Source organism: Diadema antillarum, unplaced genomic scaffold (genome assembly GCF_040938485.1).
Source record: "Diadema antillarum isolate AM-2024a unplaced genomic scaffold, OU_Dant_1.0 scf00000053, whole genome shotgun sequence".
In the NCBI taxonomy this organism is placed as follows: domain Eukaryota; kingdom Metazoa; phylum Echinodermata; class Echinoidea; order Diadematoida; family Diadematidae; genus Diadema; species Diadema antillarum.
In genome coordinates this window covers 3,136,696-3,152,712 of record NW_027270942.1, presented here as the reverse complement: position 1 = coordinate 3,152,712, position 16,017 = coordinate 3,136,696, and the positions used below count along the sequence as shown (strand labels likewise).

The following is a 16,017-nucleotide window of genomic DNA, read 5'->3' as shown; positions in this document are numbered from 1 at the left end:
ACATACGTACTGGTATGTTGCTGCACAACACACACAGAAGAGATGGAAACATTTTCAGACTGATGATATGAGTATGTTCTGACACTGATGTCTCCCTCTTCACACAGCTTGGGATAGTGTATCAAGAAGGATGATTTACTGCTCATCTAATATAGCCCATGTTTAATAGTAAACTCACATGCAGAGCATCATATACAGTAAATCAATTTTTACACAGTATTGTTTTTAGTATGTTTCTTGGACAGCTACAGTGTATGTTCATATACACTTTATAGGCTTTGGAGATACTGTATTTTTTTTTTTAAAGACTGAGAAAGCTCCTCATTCATTTAACTCTACAAAAAATGAAAGATATACTATGTATTCAATTTTTTGTGCTACTGCAGGTTTGATCATAATATCTATTTTAGGCAAATTGTTTTACTACATAGCATTCTCTGACACAATAGTTTTTTTAAACCAACTTCACCCCTTATTAATACAAACAAGCAAAATATATAAAATGCTCTATCATATGATCCATACTCATATATGTTGAAGTTTTTGTAGCTCATGTGGATTGTAGCTACTGTGGGTGACGATAATGACGACGCGCAGAAATGTGAATGCCACAAAGAACACAGCGATTTATTATTTTTTTCTACTTACGTGTATCGTGACCGTAATAGGTACAGACATGACAAGGCCTTTAACACCATTCTTTAATTTGAGTGCATGCGTACAAATATTTATACACAGAGCTCACCGACATCTGGCAAGCTTTGAGATTTGTGTAGGCGCGGGACTCACCATTGTAATGGCAATCAACGCTGGGCGTGACAAGATAAACGGCGGGGATCTCTCCCTTCGTCCGCACCATGTCTGCGATCCCACGCACACATCCAGTAATGGCAAGAGAATCAGGAGGCTGGCTAGAAACTGTTGAGAAGAGACGGATAGAGTATTCGGATCACTGCACTTCCCTGATGCTTTATAAACACACTTCTGATATGATACTGTAAAACACGATATAGTCGCGGTTTTGAAAACTTTTTGCGAATGCCACTGGCATTCAATGCATTGTAGTGTAGATACTTTTGACGTGCATTTTAATTTTGTGAATCTTGGCTCTCGCGAAAATTCACGAAATGAAAATGCACGTGAACATACTCATTTTACAGCATACTGCCCTGTGGTACACTCAGTGTGATGTATGCCTTTTTTCACAAGCATTAGGTGATCTGCACTACTTTAATACAAAATTCTTTTTCCTTCAGAATAAAAGGAACAACTTGCCTTTGAAGTGTTCTTCACTACTACGCCATTCACACACAATTTTGTTCTTTAATGAAGGGTATAATTTGCGATACTGGAGACTTATGATGTATGAATCACAAATAAGACTAAGAGAGATTGACAGAGAAGTGAGGCATTGGGTATTTGTTCTAACATCATCTTGTCATTGTATGAATTGGCTTCAGTTCAGTGGTACTGGCCCTGCCAGGTAGGCAGTATTAAAGTGATGCAGGTTCAAATCCCAAGACTAGTTCCTTCTTTTTCACTTGTCTTCATGATACTAAAAATGGAATAATAATTTGTAATAACCAACAAACAAATAGCTGTGATTTTTACCTTGTTACTATAATGGCCTGATGGTTTGGAAAAACATCACTGAATACTATATCCTCTGTAAACCCTGGCTGTGATGCATTTTCTTTCAGAAACATTCCAAGCCGAAGTGTTCCACTACAAGTACTTTTCTTGCAATAATTTTCCTACAAGTGTAGTATAGAAATTCACACACCTGAAGTTTGTATAGTTGAAACACAAATAATAAATACATACAGCTTGGGATGAGTTGGTACATGTACATTATGTACCCTGGCCTTTCAAAATGACAGTAATTATCTTGTAATATGAAGAGGCTATTGCCATTCAGGGCCAGTGGTCCTCCCAGAGCATGCATTATGTCACAGAATGGTTTAACCTATAAAAACAACTAATTGCATCTACACAAGAAGGCATAAGAAGTATTAAAGAGAAAATCAACCCAAATAAATGCATGTATGAGCAATATTACAAATGTAGTGAAAAAATGAGTAAATTTCAAGAAAATCAGACAATCCCCTAAAAAGGAAAAAAAAAAATGGAGCTGTGGTATCACATTGCTATAATACATGCCATAAGAAGACTGCTGCAATTTGTGATGTCACTGGTTTACTGCCATAAAAAAATGTGAAAAACAAAATGACCTTTAACATACTAGGGTATTCAAACACGTGTATGCCCAAGGTCAGTTCTGTAGTGTAGTAGCAAGATGAAATATGCTCATCTTGCTGTTATGTAATTAACCAGTTTCCTCCCAGATTTTGCAATCTTCTACGTGGTTAATACAAGTAAATATGATGTAGCACAACCAGCCCCAGTGGGTTTAAGCATGACTGATCCGTTTGTCTGAGACATAATCCCCCAACCAGCCATAGAGAGTGTGACCAATAGAAGCTACAGGCATGTAGCGAGGAGCAAGCTTTTATGCACTGAATGAACCTACAATGTATCTCGCTATCAAGTTACGAGCAGTAAGAAGGCCAACATACAGTATACACCCATTGTGCCTCTGTGCACACCCTGGCGATCAAAATACTGTATTTATTGAGACTTATCTTGTCTGGTGGTGCACAGGAAAAAAAAAAAAAGAAAGAAAGGAAAAAAAAAACCCTGGGCAATTTTTTCTACTGTCGATTTGTACTATCAATGTAGTGTGGAAGTCTGTCATGCAGGTTTTATCATACCCCCCCCCCCCCAGGAAAAACAAAACAAAAACACCCACAACAGACACATCTAGCAGTTAGGAATTTGCACAATGATATATATAGTTTTGTAATAGTATTATATAAAGGAGTGAACAGGCAAGAAAATGAGACAGACTGCTCAGCACTGTAATGCATCCTAGGTAATTCTATTATGTGGACAGTGAATTCATGAGAACTCAAAATGCCTCCCACATGGGAAGGGTATTGATGGACATTTCAAAAGGCAATAATCTTGGGCTAAGTCTGAAAAGGCTGGTGGGTCAAATTTTAGCACTGGCCTGTGCATCTACAGTAATAATGCAGGTACTACATACGATATATTACATTCACATGTGGTCATCTAAAGTCCTTCCACTTCTTGACTTTAAACATTGAATGAAGAACAAAAGGACTGTGTATTCAATATCAAACATATATCATAAATATGATCGTAAAAAGAGTAATTTTGACACTTACACTTTGACATCAAAGGGTGGCTACACTTGAAGGAAAATAATTCCAAGAAGGTACAGTGTACATGTACCTTAAAATGCACTTTAAGAAGCTATGAAGAATTGAATAACAGTTTCTCACTGTAAAAGTCAGATACCCTGTTAATGCACTTCTCTGTCTGCAAATGCCACATCCACATGAATTTCAGTGCACATTGGAAGGGCCTTCAAAAAGGGATACTGTAAAAGTGGATATTTTCAGGCGAGTAATTTTTTGCGCTTGGCCGGGTAAGATGACTTTTTCGTGTTTTCATACAAAGATGACACGATGGCACGCCAAAGAACATACCTGCTTGATGCGATGCAGCCTGGACAGGCGTATGAAGCCCCTGTCGTGGTGAGACAGGTAGAAGAGATAGAAGGGCGCCACCAGACCGAGGAAGGCCAGCGGTATCCATGACAACACTGTCTCCTGGAAGCATGGTGTGATGTCAGGCACGGAGGAGTTCAGCAGGGTGGGATCCTATAGACAATAAACATTTCATAGACACACTATTATGACACCACAAGTCAAACACTGTCAAGCAAATTAGCAAATTCTCAGGGAGCATATAATGGGAAGTTCATTGTAAAAAGGTAACAGCACTTTTGCATGTGATGTACACTCAGCAAACAGATTCTGAGGGCAACCGACTATTGTCACTCTTTACTTCATATCATAAGGCAATATCATCAATCCTGGTTTAATGATTACTTGAGTATCTTGACCTATGACCATGGCATTCTCCATTATCACTAGCGTTGAGTCAGTATCACAAAGGCAAACATTCTACCTATCTATCAATGGTTCCTCACACAGGATCAACATGACCTGAAACTAAAAAAAAAAAGGAGAAACAAATCTTGTGTGCAATGAAAACAAGATGTAAAACTTCAATCACTACTTTTTACATTACAGTGATCCAACTGCTGGGCACAGTCGACTGGAATGCTTATTATTCTCACTTAATCTCTTTAAGTGTCGTAAATACATGGCATGTCACTCTGAAAAAAAGAAAGGCAGCAATTTTAACTAGAGTTCAGCGAACTTTGACCTTTGATTGTGAGGGATATTAGCCATGAGCTAATTAGTGAATCTTTACCAATATTTAGCTTACCTGGCCATTAACCAAAAACTATGTATATAGAAAGTGTGATAACAAGATGTGGGAGGGACAGTGACAGCCCAAAAACATTTAAAGGTCCAGTTTACCTTTAGGGAGCAGTTATTTTAAAAGCATTCAAGATATCACATTTGATGCATATAAGTAGGTCTGTTGTACCACAAAACATCCTATATAAAATTTTCTCAATAAAGCCTAAAATATAAAGAGATAAGAGTGTGTTTCTTAATAAACCGTAGCTGTAGACGGTTTAATCGGGACACATTTCTATTATAACTATTGTTCACATTTTGTATATTTAACAATACTTAAAATCGATTTTACTGATTCAAATTTTTACAGTGGTTATTTTCATCCCTAACTCAACATTATACAACTATTTTAAAGCACTAATGCTGGGTTTTTGTTTCATCTACAAATGGTAAATCATGCCTTTAATGCCTCTGGCACCATTTAGAGCAAAAATCAGATTGTCTGATTTCATTCTCTATAACTCTTCATTTGTTTGTTTGTTTGTTTTTAAGTTTGTCCTGTCAATCACAAAGTCCAACTGCAATGCAGTGTCAGTCCCCCCCCCCATTTTCTTTTTGAGGTGGAGGGGGGGGGGGGGGAGCAGTGCAGAGGTATATAGGTGTAAATAGACATTCTCTGAGCAAACCAAGGAGAATTTTGATAATGGACATTTATTTTTTTTTTACTTTCTTGAAACACCTAGCAGATAAAGACAAAATTAAACCTCTTAATTACTTTGCTAGTTTTTTCTAACATATCTTTAATGGATCACTGCATAAAAGCAAACAAAGAAACAAACAAACTGTAACTTTTATTTCCCAACAAGGGTTTGTCTACAGTGCCTCTCATACTGACAGTTTTATACAATTTGAATTTTCAAACTCCAAACAATTTTGCTGAGAATATTTCTTGATTAAAATGTCGACACAACATCATAAAACTCCAAAATGGTCTCATAATTTTGCAAAATCCCGAAAGTTGTTCAAGATGTGACTCCAGAGTTTTGTCCCTGTATAAATGCTTCACTCAAGATAGCAGACAGGTTAAAAACAGGCACAGTAAGCCTGGGATCAACACAACGGGTCACTTCAGCAAGTACACTGTACGATACGTGCATGATATGCCTGGAGATTTTGAGGCATTATGGTATTTTGATTATCATCAAAGAGTGTGGACACTGCTTTAAAAAAAAAAAGTTTCATCAAAATCAGGCATAGTATGAGAAAATTATTGAATAATTTCCCCTTTTCAATGTTTTCCACAGTATTCTTTTCTTTAGCTGAAAATCCTACATGATATTGTTTATGTCCTCAGGGCTTTTCCAAGCTGTATCCACTGCTCCAATGCATTCACCATGTGATTGTGTACAGTGGATCCAGCATGTTTTGCATACATCGTATTCTTTTATATCTAGACAAAGTACAGGTTAAATCATCTATTCAACAAAAGCTCAGACAGAATGAAAGGAAGATGAGCTTCATTAAACTCTGTTACAAAATTAAGGATTACAAAACTTGACAATGGAGTGCCGCTCCGGTGACCTTCTGCAGTACTCACAGTCAACTCTCCACGCTCCCCTTGTACTCAACTCTACTTCAGGACAGGAAATTATTGGGAAACAATTGGTCGGAGTCGAACTCATCCCGACAATCGATAGGCACAGGAAACAACATGAACCGAACCTCCCATGCCGCATTGAAAACAAAGACTATCAGAAAGGTTATACGTTCATAAGTCTCTTTGAGGTGAACAATTCATCTGATCAAGCAGTGCAAAAAATAGCAATTTAAGATATGACGACAACAGTTAATTGCATCCTCATGCACGCTGAATGAACTATTAAACAGAACAACAAGTACAAGCTGATGTAATGATCATTTTCAATGAAGGCTGCCATTTTTATATTATTATTTTTTCTTTATCCAATGGCTGTACACGGCATATACAGTAAAGACAAAATTATCTTAATTACTTTAATGTTTAATTTGACCCCCACAAACACACACACACACACACATACACACACACAAATGAAATTGTCTGCAATCTCAATCACCATTTGAAGCTCTTTTCTTCATTGCATTACTGTAGGAATTTTATATATTGTATCAATCTACACTAGATGCAAAATCACTCTTTTCATTGGATAAGCTCAGTTTCCCAAAACAACCACTCTTCTTTTGCTTGGATAAGTATCAAGTTTCTTTGTAATTGAAATACACTCTGTCTGCTGAATGTGTGCAAGTGGTCATACTTAAAGCACATACCTGCATGTTAATCAAACATAACCACATAATTGTTTGCTTTGTCAAACAAGCCAGAGTCAGGTGGCATAAATGTCAGGGAATAAAAATCCAAGGCCATAAAATGAACCATTAAAATGAAGTTATTGCTTTTGCTCAAACAAACACAAACTCCCATCTTTACCCTGATATTACAATCATTAAAACTGCAATAGTATCCACGATGCCACAACAACAATTGTGACTTTTTGGTCAAAATCTTCACATTTACATTTCTTGACAGCCTTTGCATCCCCCCCCCCCCCAAAAAAAAAAAAAAAAAAAATCAACAATAAAGCAAACCCAAACAATTGGCATGGTCAAAAGCATGTCACCCAGAAATACATAGATTATTTTAATCATATTGAGTCTTAATTATTACTATTATTATTTTTTTTTTTACAGCACTAGTTTGCTTTTCTACATTCAAAGGAAGGATACAATGCCATATCTGGTTTAAGATGCACTGATTTGAGTTGGGATTAAAATTTTGAAAAGTGACTTGCTTCATTAACCTCTTATTTGGTAACTTCTTGTAATACTGAATTACAAAGTTAATACTACAGCTGTTGGCAATTGTCTAGTTTCTTCGGGGGGAAGGGTGTATTTGCTTGATTTCTTGACTTCAGTGCAAATACGTACATTCAATTATTTGCATATTTCTCACTCACTTCATGGAATAGCAATTCAATTTGCTTTTAGAAAATAGGAATGTTACATTGTACATATCATGAACACACCTTCTTTAGGATATCATATAAAGTAGGCAAAGAAAAAACAAGAAGACTCCTACTTCGAGAACTTCGAGAATCTAGGCCTAGTTTGTATTTCCTCCTTCTCTATCTTTTCTTGGTTTTTTTATCGAATGATAAACTTGATCATCAAAGCGGGTACACTAGACAGCAGGACTGTTTGAAGTTGTTGATAGTTTCAGCTTGGCAATTACAAAGTCATTGGTAAAAACAATTCTGGAAATCAAAATCTGTACCCTTTAAAGGGATGGCTAATAACTGATCAGTGGGTATCAGTGGAATGCTGGGAATGATTGTTCCAATCCTTGTGGGATTCATTTAAGAGTACATTATATATCTATTGTTGTTTGAAAATTATTTGCTTCAGAATGGTCTCATATTCAAGTTATGTGCAGGTTAATGCCCCGTCACTGACCAGGCACGCTAACCTGGAAACATTAAACTGCACATTACTTGAATATGAGACCATTCTGAAGCAAATAAGTTTCAAACAACAACAGATACATAATGTACTCTTAAATGAATCCCACAAGGATTGGAACAATCATCCCCCAGCATTCCCACTGATTCCCACTGATCACTTACTAGCCATCCCCTTTAATACAGCCTTCAATGCAAGAACTCCCCCCACTGGATGCTTCTATACATGCTGTAACTATCAGAACACAGTTGCACAATGTTGTACACATTTGGCAATCACATGCTGTACAAGTGGTGTCTTGTGTAAAGAGTACCATCTATTTTTTTTTTTTTTTTTTTGGGGGGGGGGGGAGAGATGGTCAACATGTGATAATTGCAGTTATGTCAATAGCATGATCTTTCCCTCGCACCTTTTTAAGGTTAGCTACTGCTCACTGACCCCTTCATCCATAAAATCTGGACTCCCTCTCTCTCTTTTCCTTTCTCTATCGCACACATGCACACAACAACAAAAGCTTGACCTAGTGGCTGTATAATCCACCACTAAACACACTAAGCCCTTAGGTAAGCTGTATGAAAGAATGTCTGAGCACACATGTAACCCAGAGTGTAAAAGAGTATACTGAGAGATATCTGCTTACCAAACTAAGGAGTCGTGAGTAGCACTCGAGTGCTACTACTAGTATTTACATAGCACTTCTGTCACTGTTTTTTTTAACATACAGTTGTACATATAAACATACTGCAGTGATTCAAATCATGGACCTAGCATACGACTTAGGTCCATGTTAAAATAAACCTAATAAAAAATCAACAAACTTTCAAAAACATACTGTCTTTGGCGACACTTTGTGGCAGAGGCATAAAAGATACATTAACATAGCATGCACATGTACACTCGTTACACTCAGACAGATTTAAAAACAAGAGACGAGGGGGGGGGGGGGGTCTCGCTTCTACTGTACCTACTTGCAGACTCTTACCTGAGAACATTGGAAACTTGAAACAGGGGAAGCTTGACATTTTGAGAGCTGGGGGCATGGTATTCCATCACACTGGTAAAAATACCGGCCAAGTACATGGTACTTTATAGAAGGTTGGACTATGCAGTTTGGAAAAAAAAAAAAGAGACTTAGTTAAAGCTCCACTACTTCTCACTTTCCATTCTCGAGAAGAATTATTGTTGAATATTCCTTAATTTTGGAGGCTTGGGCCTCTTGGGGGATAAGGCCCCCAAGGAAAAGCATGGTGCCCATTCAAACACTGAGATCCTATTCCTATCCCCCTCCCTAGAAATTTGCCATGTTTGGGGAAAGTCCATTATGTTGTTTTCAGCAAGAAGATGAAAATGTACAATTTAGGTCTGCATTTGGATCCCTCCCCCTCACCCGACTCCTTCCCCATGGGATTCTTATCTGACGTTGGGACATCCTATGGTCATCACTGGTCAGCCCTTCGTCTAAATGAAGGGCTGACCACACATGTCCCAACGTCAGATAAGAAGCCCACCATGATTGTGAAGAGACAGATACTATCGGAATCAGTCTATTCCAACAGGAACTCCTTTCAATGATTGGGTGAAAAGTCCTTTCCTACCCATAATTCTGAGCCACAGAATTTCTGCCATGATGTGTCTCCTGATCCTGTGTCTTCCATCTCAACAAGTTCCACTGACACTGTCTCTTCCTCCCAGTCCAGGTCCAAGATCTGCTATCGCTTTCTTTATTTTCACAGCTCAAAGCAGACGATGCAATCTGAGCCAAGATGACAATCAGCGCCAATTACAAGGTTGAGCTGATTAACGCAGCAAGTTGTGGCACAATTTTACTTCTTACACCTCATCTGCGGGACTACATTAGTAGATCTAAATTTTATCACTATCATGGTTGACATGGAGCACTATCGTGACTATGCAGTACATGTACCACTATCTCAACTCTGTGGCACGGCATCTGTACCATCCCGGGATGGGATAGTTCCAAGCCCAAGGAGCTGCTCGAAGGGATTAATACTTCAAAGGTTCAAGGTTCTTCAAGGCACCCTAGCTACTACTTGCAGACGACGCACTCTAACTTTGTTAGATCTACTGTAATATATATACCTTACGTGCAGCAAGGGTTCTACAACTATCGAAATCCACACTAACTGTTACAGTTGCATCATTCTTATTAGCCCTCGACAAGTGATGGACTGATGACAGCGACGTGATAAATCGTTTAACGTGGTTACAGATTTGCTCAAGCGTCCGTTCCAGAAATTAGACATAGGGTCTACACCACAATATTCCGTCGTTCAATAGTAAAACAGAACCACTGTCGATGTATAACCGTGTTCTAAATTTCTAGTGTGGGTGGGAGAAGCGCGAACGACGTTGACCCGAACTGGAGTCGAAATCGAGGATCGGGAACGGACAGCCTACGACTACCATACCAACGAGAGACCTCGCCCGAGCGAGCGGCTAGCGGTGGGATGTCCCAGTTCCCAAGAGAATGGCCATGAGGAGAAACGTACATGCAGCTGCTGGTTGGCCGCCGAATCATCCGAGTTGCTGTTGTAGAGAGACTGACTAGCAGCATAGGAATAAGTAGCCGTAAACTTGAAGGTCACATCAAGAGCTGTAAGGCCTTCTGCATTTGTCTGCCGCCTGAACGATAGATAGTTGCGTCGAAAGACGCTAATTAGCTCTAACAAAACTGCAACTGCGGCTCTCCCTCCTGCAAAACCAAAGGATGTTTACAAAACGTTTGTACACGTACAGTAGCTATGTACGTAAGTAACGACAGAGAGTTGTACACACAAAATATTAGCGCCTGGAAGTTTTCGTAATGCAAACGAACAACGGCATGCAATGAATGGCGAGCGTCAGTTACGTGAGCCCAAGAGGCGGCGCCCTTGAATCTTGCCCAGCTGCAGTGATAGTCCAGTGGTCAGTGCCCCATCCAGGGTCCGAAATAAGCAAAAACAACGTGAATAATGTCTGTGCTGTGTCTGACGAGTTATCTTTGTGATTAAAAAAAAGAGAAAAGAAAGAAAATAAATCTTTGTTATAAATGTCGCTTTTTTCTGTTTTCATCCAAATGTGATATATCTCGTTTCTAACATCAAAAGTTTAATGAAAATTCGTATGGATATCATGATATTAGTTATAATAAAATTGCAAATCATAGGCCTACGTTTCATAGTACACTGTACTTTTAGTTCACGTACGGTATGAGATAGTGAAAGGAAAATAAGAGGGTTTATTATACAGTGTACTACCTAGAACACTCGTATCTACATCCATTGTTACAAGCGCGAGAGTGAATCATGATTTTATGCAGTTAGAGACAACTGATAATTTCAGGTCATTGGTGTTGACATTTTGTTCATCCCCGTCATTTCAAAGCGTCACCTCCGTTAGTCTTTTTAGAATGCTGCATTACAGCAAAAAAGGTAATCCCAAAGAATGAAAGAAATGCTATTTTGCAGGGATTTATAGAAAAGGAAGTCTTCCCTTAGTGTGTACATACACTTTTACAACCCATATCCGCGCCAATCAAACGCCTTTATTTATGTATCATCTATTTACACTTTTTTCACATTCATGCATTATTTACAATGATAATACAATTAATTATTTATGTCTGTGGACAGATTCAGATTTGTTATGATTTCAGTTATTTTACACAGCCGCCATCAAGGCCAAGAAAGCTGAAAGCTTGGCAAAATAATAAGTGCGGGAAAGCCATGTGCTCGATCAAACATAATAATAGAGTGTGAAAGGTGTGTTTTCAGTTGTTAAACCCTAGGCCGTCGCATCTTAGTAGTGTGTAGGTGAGAGAAAGGATGAGACGATAGACGTAGCTTGAATCCTCACAGTTTGGTTTTTATTCTCAAGCTTTCGGGCCCTGCCCTTTATCAAGAGATGTGATGTACAATTCACATTTGGGCTGATGTAAGCCGGCAATCAGTTGGCAACCGGTTGGGGGAAACATTTAGTGATGATGGGTGGAGGTATAGGCGTGCTGAAGTTAGGTGTGTTGTATGTAGACATACACACCTACGCTTATATACCTCATCATGCCTTGTGCTCATACTTCACATCCAAATTCAATGAAATCAAATTTGTAACAGTTAGTGAAAACGTCTTGAAAAGTCAAACAGCACTATTCTCTCAACTTTCGAAAGCTGGCGCTCTATCGGTATCAAACCACCGGCCACACAGTACACCATTGAGTGTCAAACAGCAGCATTTTGATAGTTGAAAATACCTCACTTGTAGCTCTATCAACCAATCACAAAAGGATACACGTTTTGAACCAAAATAAAACTATCTATAATTATGTAATATAAATGATGTGATATGATATTAAGTATGTTTTTTCTGTCTTGCTCCTGATCACGTATTATTAATATGAATTCGAATTACCTGTGTTTTCCATAATGCAATAACTTATTGCAATGATGATAATTTTATTTCATTTCACATTCAATTTCACATTTCTCATAACACGACATTAGCAAGTGCAAAGTTGGGACACATAATGAGCAGTTGGCCTACATGGAATTTCGTTTCTGACAAGATAAACAGAACAAGAGGGGCGTTATAGACCAAAGAACTTATAATGAGTGGGGGGGGGGGGGGAGGAGTTATTGTCTTTGACATAGACTCAGTCGTTTGAATACATATGAGTTGGCCTAGTTATCATAAAGTTCACAGTCCGTTATTCCGAAGGTTCGTTAATCCGAAAAGGAAACAAGGTTCGTTATTCTGAAGAATCGTTAAACCAAAAATGAAAAAAAAAGGTTCGTTATTCCCAAGGTTCGTTATACCAAGAAGATAATTGTGCAGGATTCCGAAAGTTCGTTTGCGCGCACTCTTTCTTTTTCATTGTCGGATTACCGAACTCGGAACAACGAACAACATCATCTATGATACACAATAAATAACGTACTGCATTCAAGGCAGGTACGTCGCTATGCGATGACATAACAGGGAAGAGTGATATATTAAGGTGCCTGTGTCTTGTTTGATATACTTTAAAAAAATATAAGATTTCAAGGACTTCAACAATTATGAAAGGTTGTTTGCTCTTGGTCCCTTTACGTCACATTAACTTCCCTAAAGTGCAATTCCAATCGCCATGTTAAGATTGACTTTGTCGTATAGGTCCATCTGTCCAATGCAATGGTTGATTTTGAGCTATGTATGAAGCAAAAGCGAGCAAACAAAATGGTATCAGTTCCATTGAAAGGCTGTGGAAATCATCAGAGTTCTACCTTTATCCGAATAGTGAATTTGGTCTTATATGCACGTATTGTTATCCGAAGGATGTGAACCTGCCACTGATACTTTTGGATTGGTAAGTGCATAGAAAAGTTGCTTTTGTTACTATATAAACCATTTCCCTAAAAAGTCATACCCAACTGCGACTCATCAAAAATGATTACAGAGATAAGACATTTTCTATTTGCCGTACTAGTACAATCTTAGTGAAAAGACTTTGAAGGTTATGATATCAAATCCTTATCTAATTTCATTATGGAAGGTATCTGCTACATCATTGTTTCATAAATAGTACATGAAGTTTCAAAATGCCATAACGGCCTGAAGTTTTACAGGTCCGATTTTTCTAAAACATCACAACCACTTTTTTGTCTGATTTACCGCCAACTGACATCGTCGTGGTTTTGCACGTTTAGCAAATTGATAGATGCCTTAACGAATTAATAGTTTGATTTGGTGAACGGATATGTTGACACAGTTGCTCATAATGTAGAGTGTAACCGTTAGCTTTCAGGCTCAGTGTCAGAATGATGTAAGACCCAGTGACCCTGAATGAGGGCGCTATCACCATTTGGAAATGAACATCATGCACTCCGTCGCCAGGTCAAGTTTTGAAATATATTAAATTCATTTCATTTTTATATAATGATGTATACTATGGAACCACAAGTGCTCTAATTTTCGGGAATTCCGTCATCATCTTTATCTCTTCGATAAAAAGAACGAACAGCTCGTGACATTGTAGAAATAAGAATGAAAAATAAAGTTTACGTGTAGCGTATTATATACATATTACTTTCGAATATGTAATTTAGTTTATTCAATTTGTGTCCATGTTCTTGTTGATATTGTCCTTGTTTTGGTTATATGTACTCTTGTCCTCGTATTATTTATTTTATTATTTATTTTATTTATCATTTATAAAACGGGAGAATGATAAACTCTTCCAGGCACCAACTTTCCATTTATCTGGTTCTTTAGATGCACGTGGAGCCCTATCTCTGAAGACTTGAACAATTAGTGTAATAAAAGATACAGATTTCTTTGTTTTCGACTATACGTAAGCATATATAGTTGTCTTGAGTTAATTACATCGAGAGGGTAAATCCTTAATTGAGAATGACGGTCTCGTGAACAAAGAAACAAATTTATACTATAGATTTAGTGACTTCAATTCAATTTCAATTTCAATTTCAATTCAATTCAATTATTTCATTCTCCTTTTTCTTCCAACAAAACATAACACGAGGTAAATCGGAAAATCCATCATTTGTAAATACAGTACAAAGTGCGAAGGATAAACTATAGTCAACAAACTAATAGAAATTCATACGGGAAAATACAAAGTTATATTTTGAGGAGAAAAAAAAAGAGAACCGAGAGGTCCACTAAAAGCTTCCTCACTGCGTGGCTGCGGCGAACCTTTTAAAATGCAAAATAAAGAGTTTGATCGTAAAGCGAGGTTAAGCGTCATTTCACAAGTTAAACATTAAACAAGTATTAGATAAAGTAAATCAAAACCTTTTCAATGATAACTCACTTGTTGAATATTATATGCACATCGCAACCAAAACAATGTTGACTCATACAGATTAATATTTTCTTTAATGTTATGTACTTTTGATAATGACATTGATATTGTATTGCTGTATATCTCATTATGTCTATCATGTCTATGTAGGCATAATGTCATGTGTGCTTTGTATAAATGTATCGATGTAACATGTATGCATGCAAACAAAACAAATTTCCAGAAACGGACAATAAAACTGAAATGAATTGAATTGAATTGAATGATAAACAGAAGATGATGAGTGGGTCGATGAGAATTGGATGCGCAGTTTAACTTTGGAACTTTTAAAATAAACGAAACCATCCAATTCTCACTGGTCCATATGATTATTATATAGGCCTAGTGCCGTATGTATCATTCGTTTTATATACACTGTTAGAACGCTGTGTAAAATTTCGTTGTTTAAAATATTGTTGTTTAAAATTCTAAACAATGTTGTTTAAATATAGAAAATCGGAGCTTGATTGCCTTAAACAGCGGTTGTTTAAAAACAATTCGGAATGATTGTCCAAACAATTAAACATCGTTGTTTAGAAATTGATGGGCAAAAGTCATGTGATAGTCATGAACCAATCAGCGGGCCTGCATGTATATCCTTCGTCGCAATCGATCGTGCCGCCGCCGGGCGGTGCCACCGCGCCTCACACACACACACGTACATCACACGTTTATGTACGTATAGCCTATACAGTAGCGCGGCTATTCATCATGATGGACGGCGGTGACGATGACTGCAATGCAGCTAGGACCAGTATGGAGTCACGAACATTTTCAGCAAATGGGGTCTAGCTATAGAAGAACTTTGCCAGTCATTCCAAGGTATTTATTTATTTAACTGATAGTTACATCGCTTCATGCCCATCTGTAATTTGCATGATGTATGAAGCTAGTCACGGCTCACGCTTTGGGTTCTTGGCCGGGCTGCGCTACGCCTCGCCTTCATGCATGTAACGTTAGATCTAACAAACTGTTAATGTTAACGTTAACGTTAAGTTAGGTCGTCTGTACCGGTACGTATGGGTACATACATTATGTTTTTCAACCAACTCGTGCTTGAATAAATACTTGCATAATTCAATCCTTACATACATTTTCAAAACTTCACATCAAAAATACGAATTTCTTTTACAAAAACTAATCATCTAAATCAGCGCTCGGAATATTCCCATTGTTGACACAGTACAGTAGCCTATTCGTTTTACAGTACAGTTGTAACAGGCACCGTATCACATCATGCACAATTATAGGCGCAGTGTCCGAGTTCAATGATGTAGAAATCTAACAAGTTAGTTAGGCATAGCCAGGGTCTAACGTGACGGTTAGGGT

The 16,017-nt window shown here is 37.8% G+C and overlaps 1 pseudogene; it reads right to left on the bottom strand.

Moving 5' to 3' along the window:
• The window catches only part of LOC139715697 (multidrug resistance-associated protein 1-like), a 32,576-nt pseudogene extending 22,844 nt beyond the window's left edge, over window positions 1-9,732 (bottom strand).
• Between the last annotated feature and the right edge of the window lie 6,285 nt (window positions 9,733-16,017).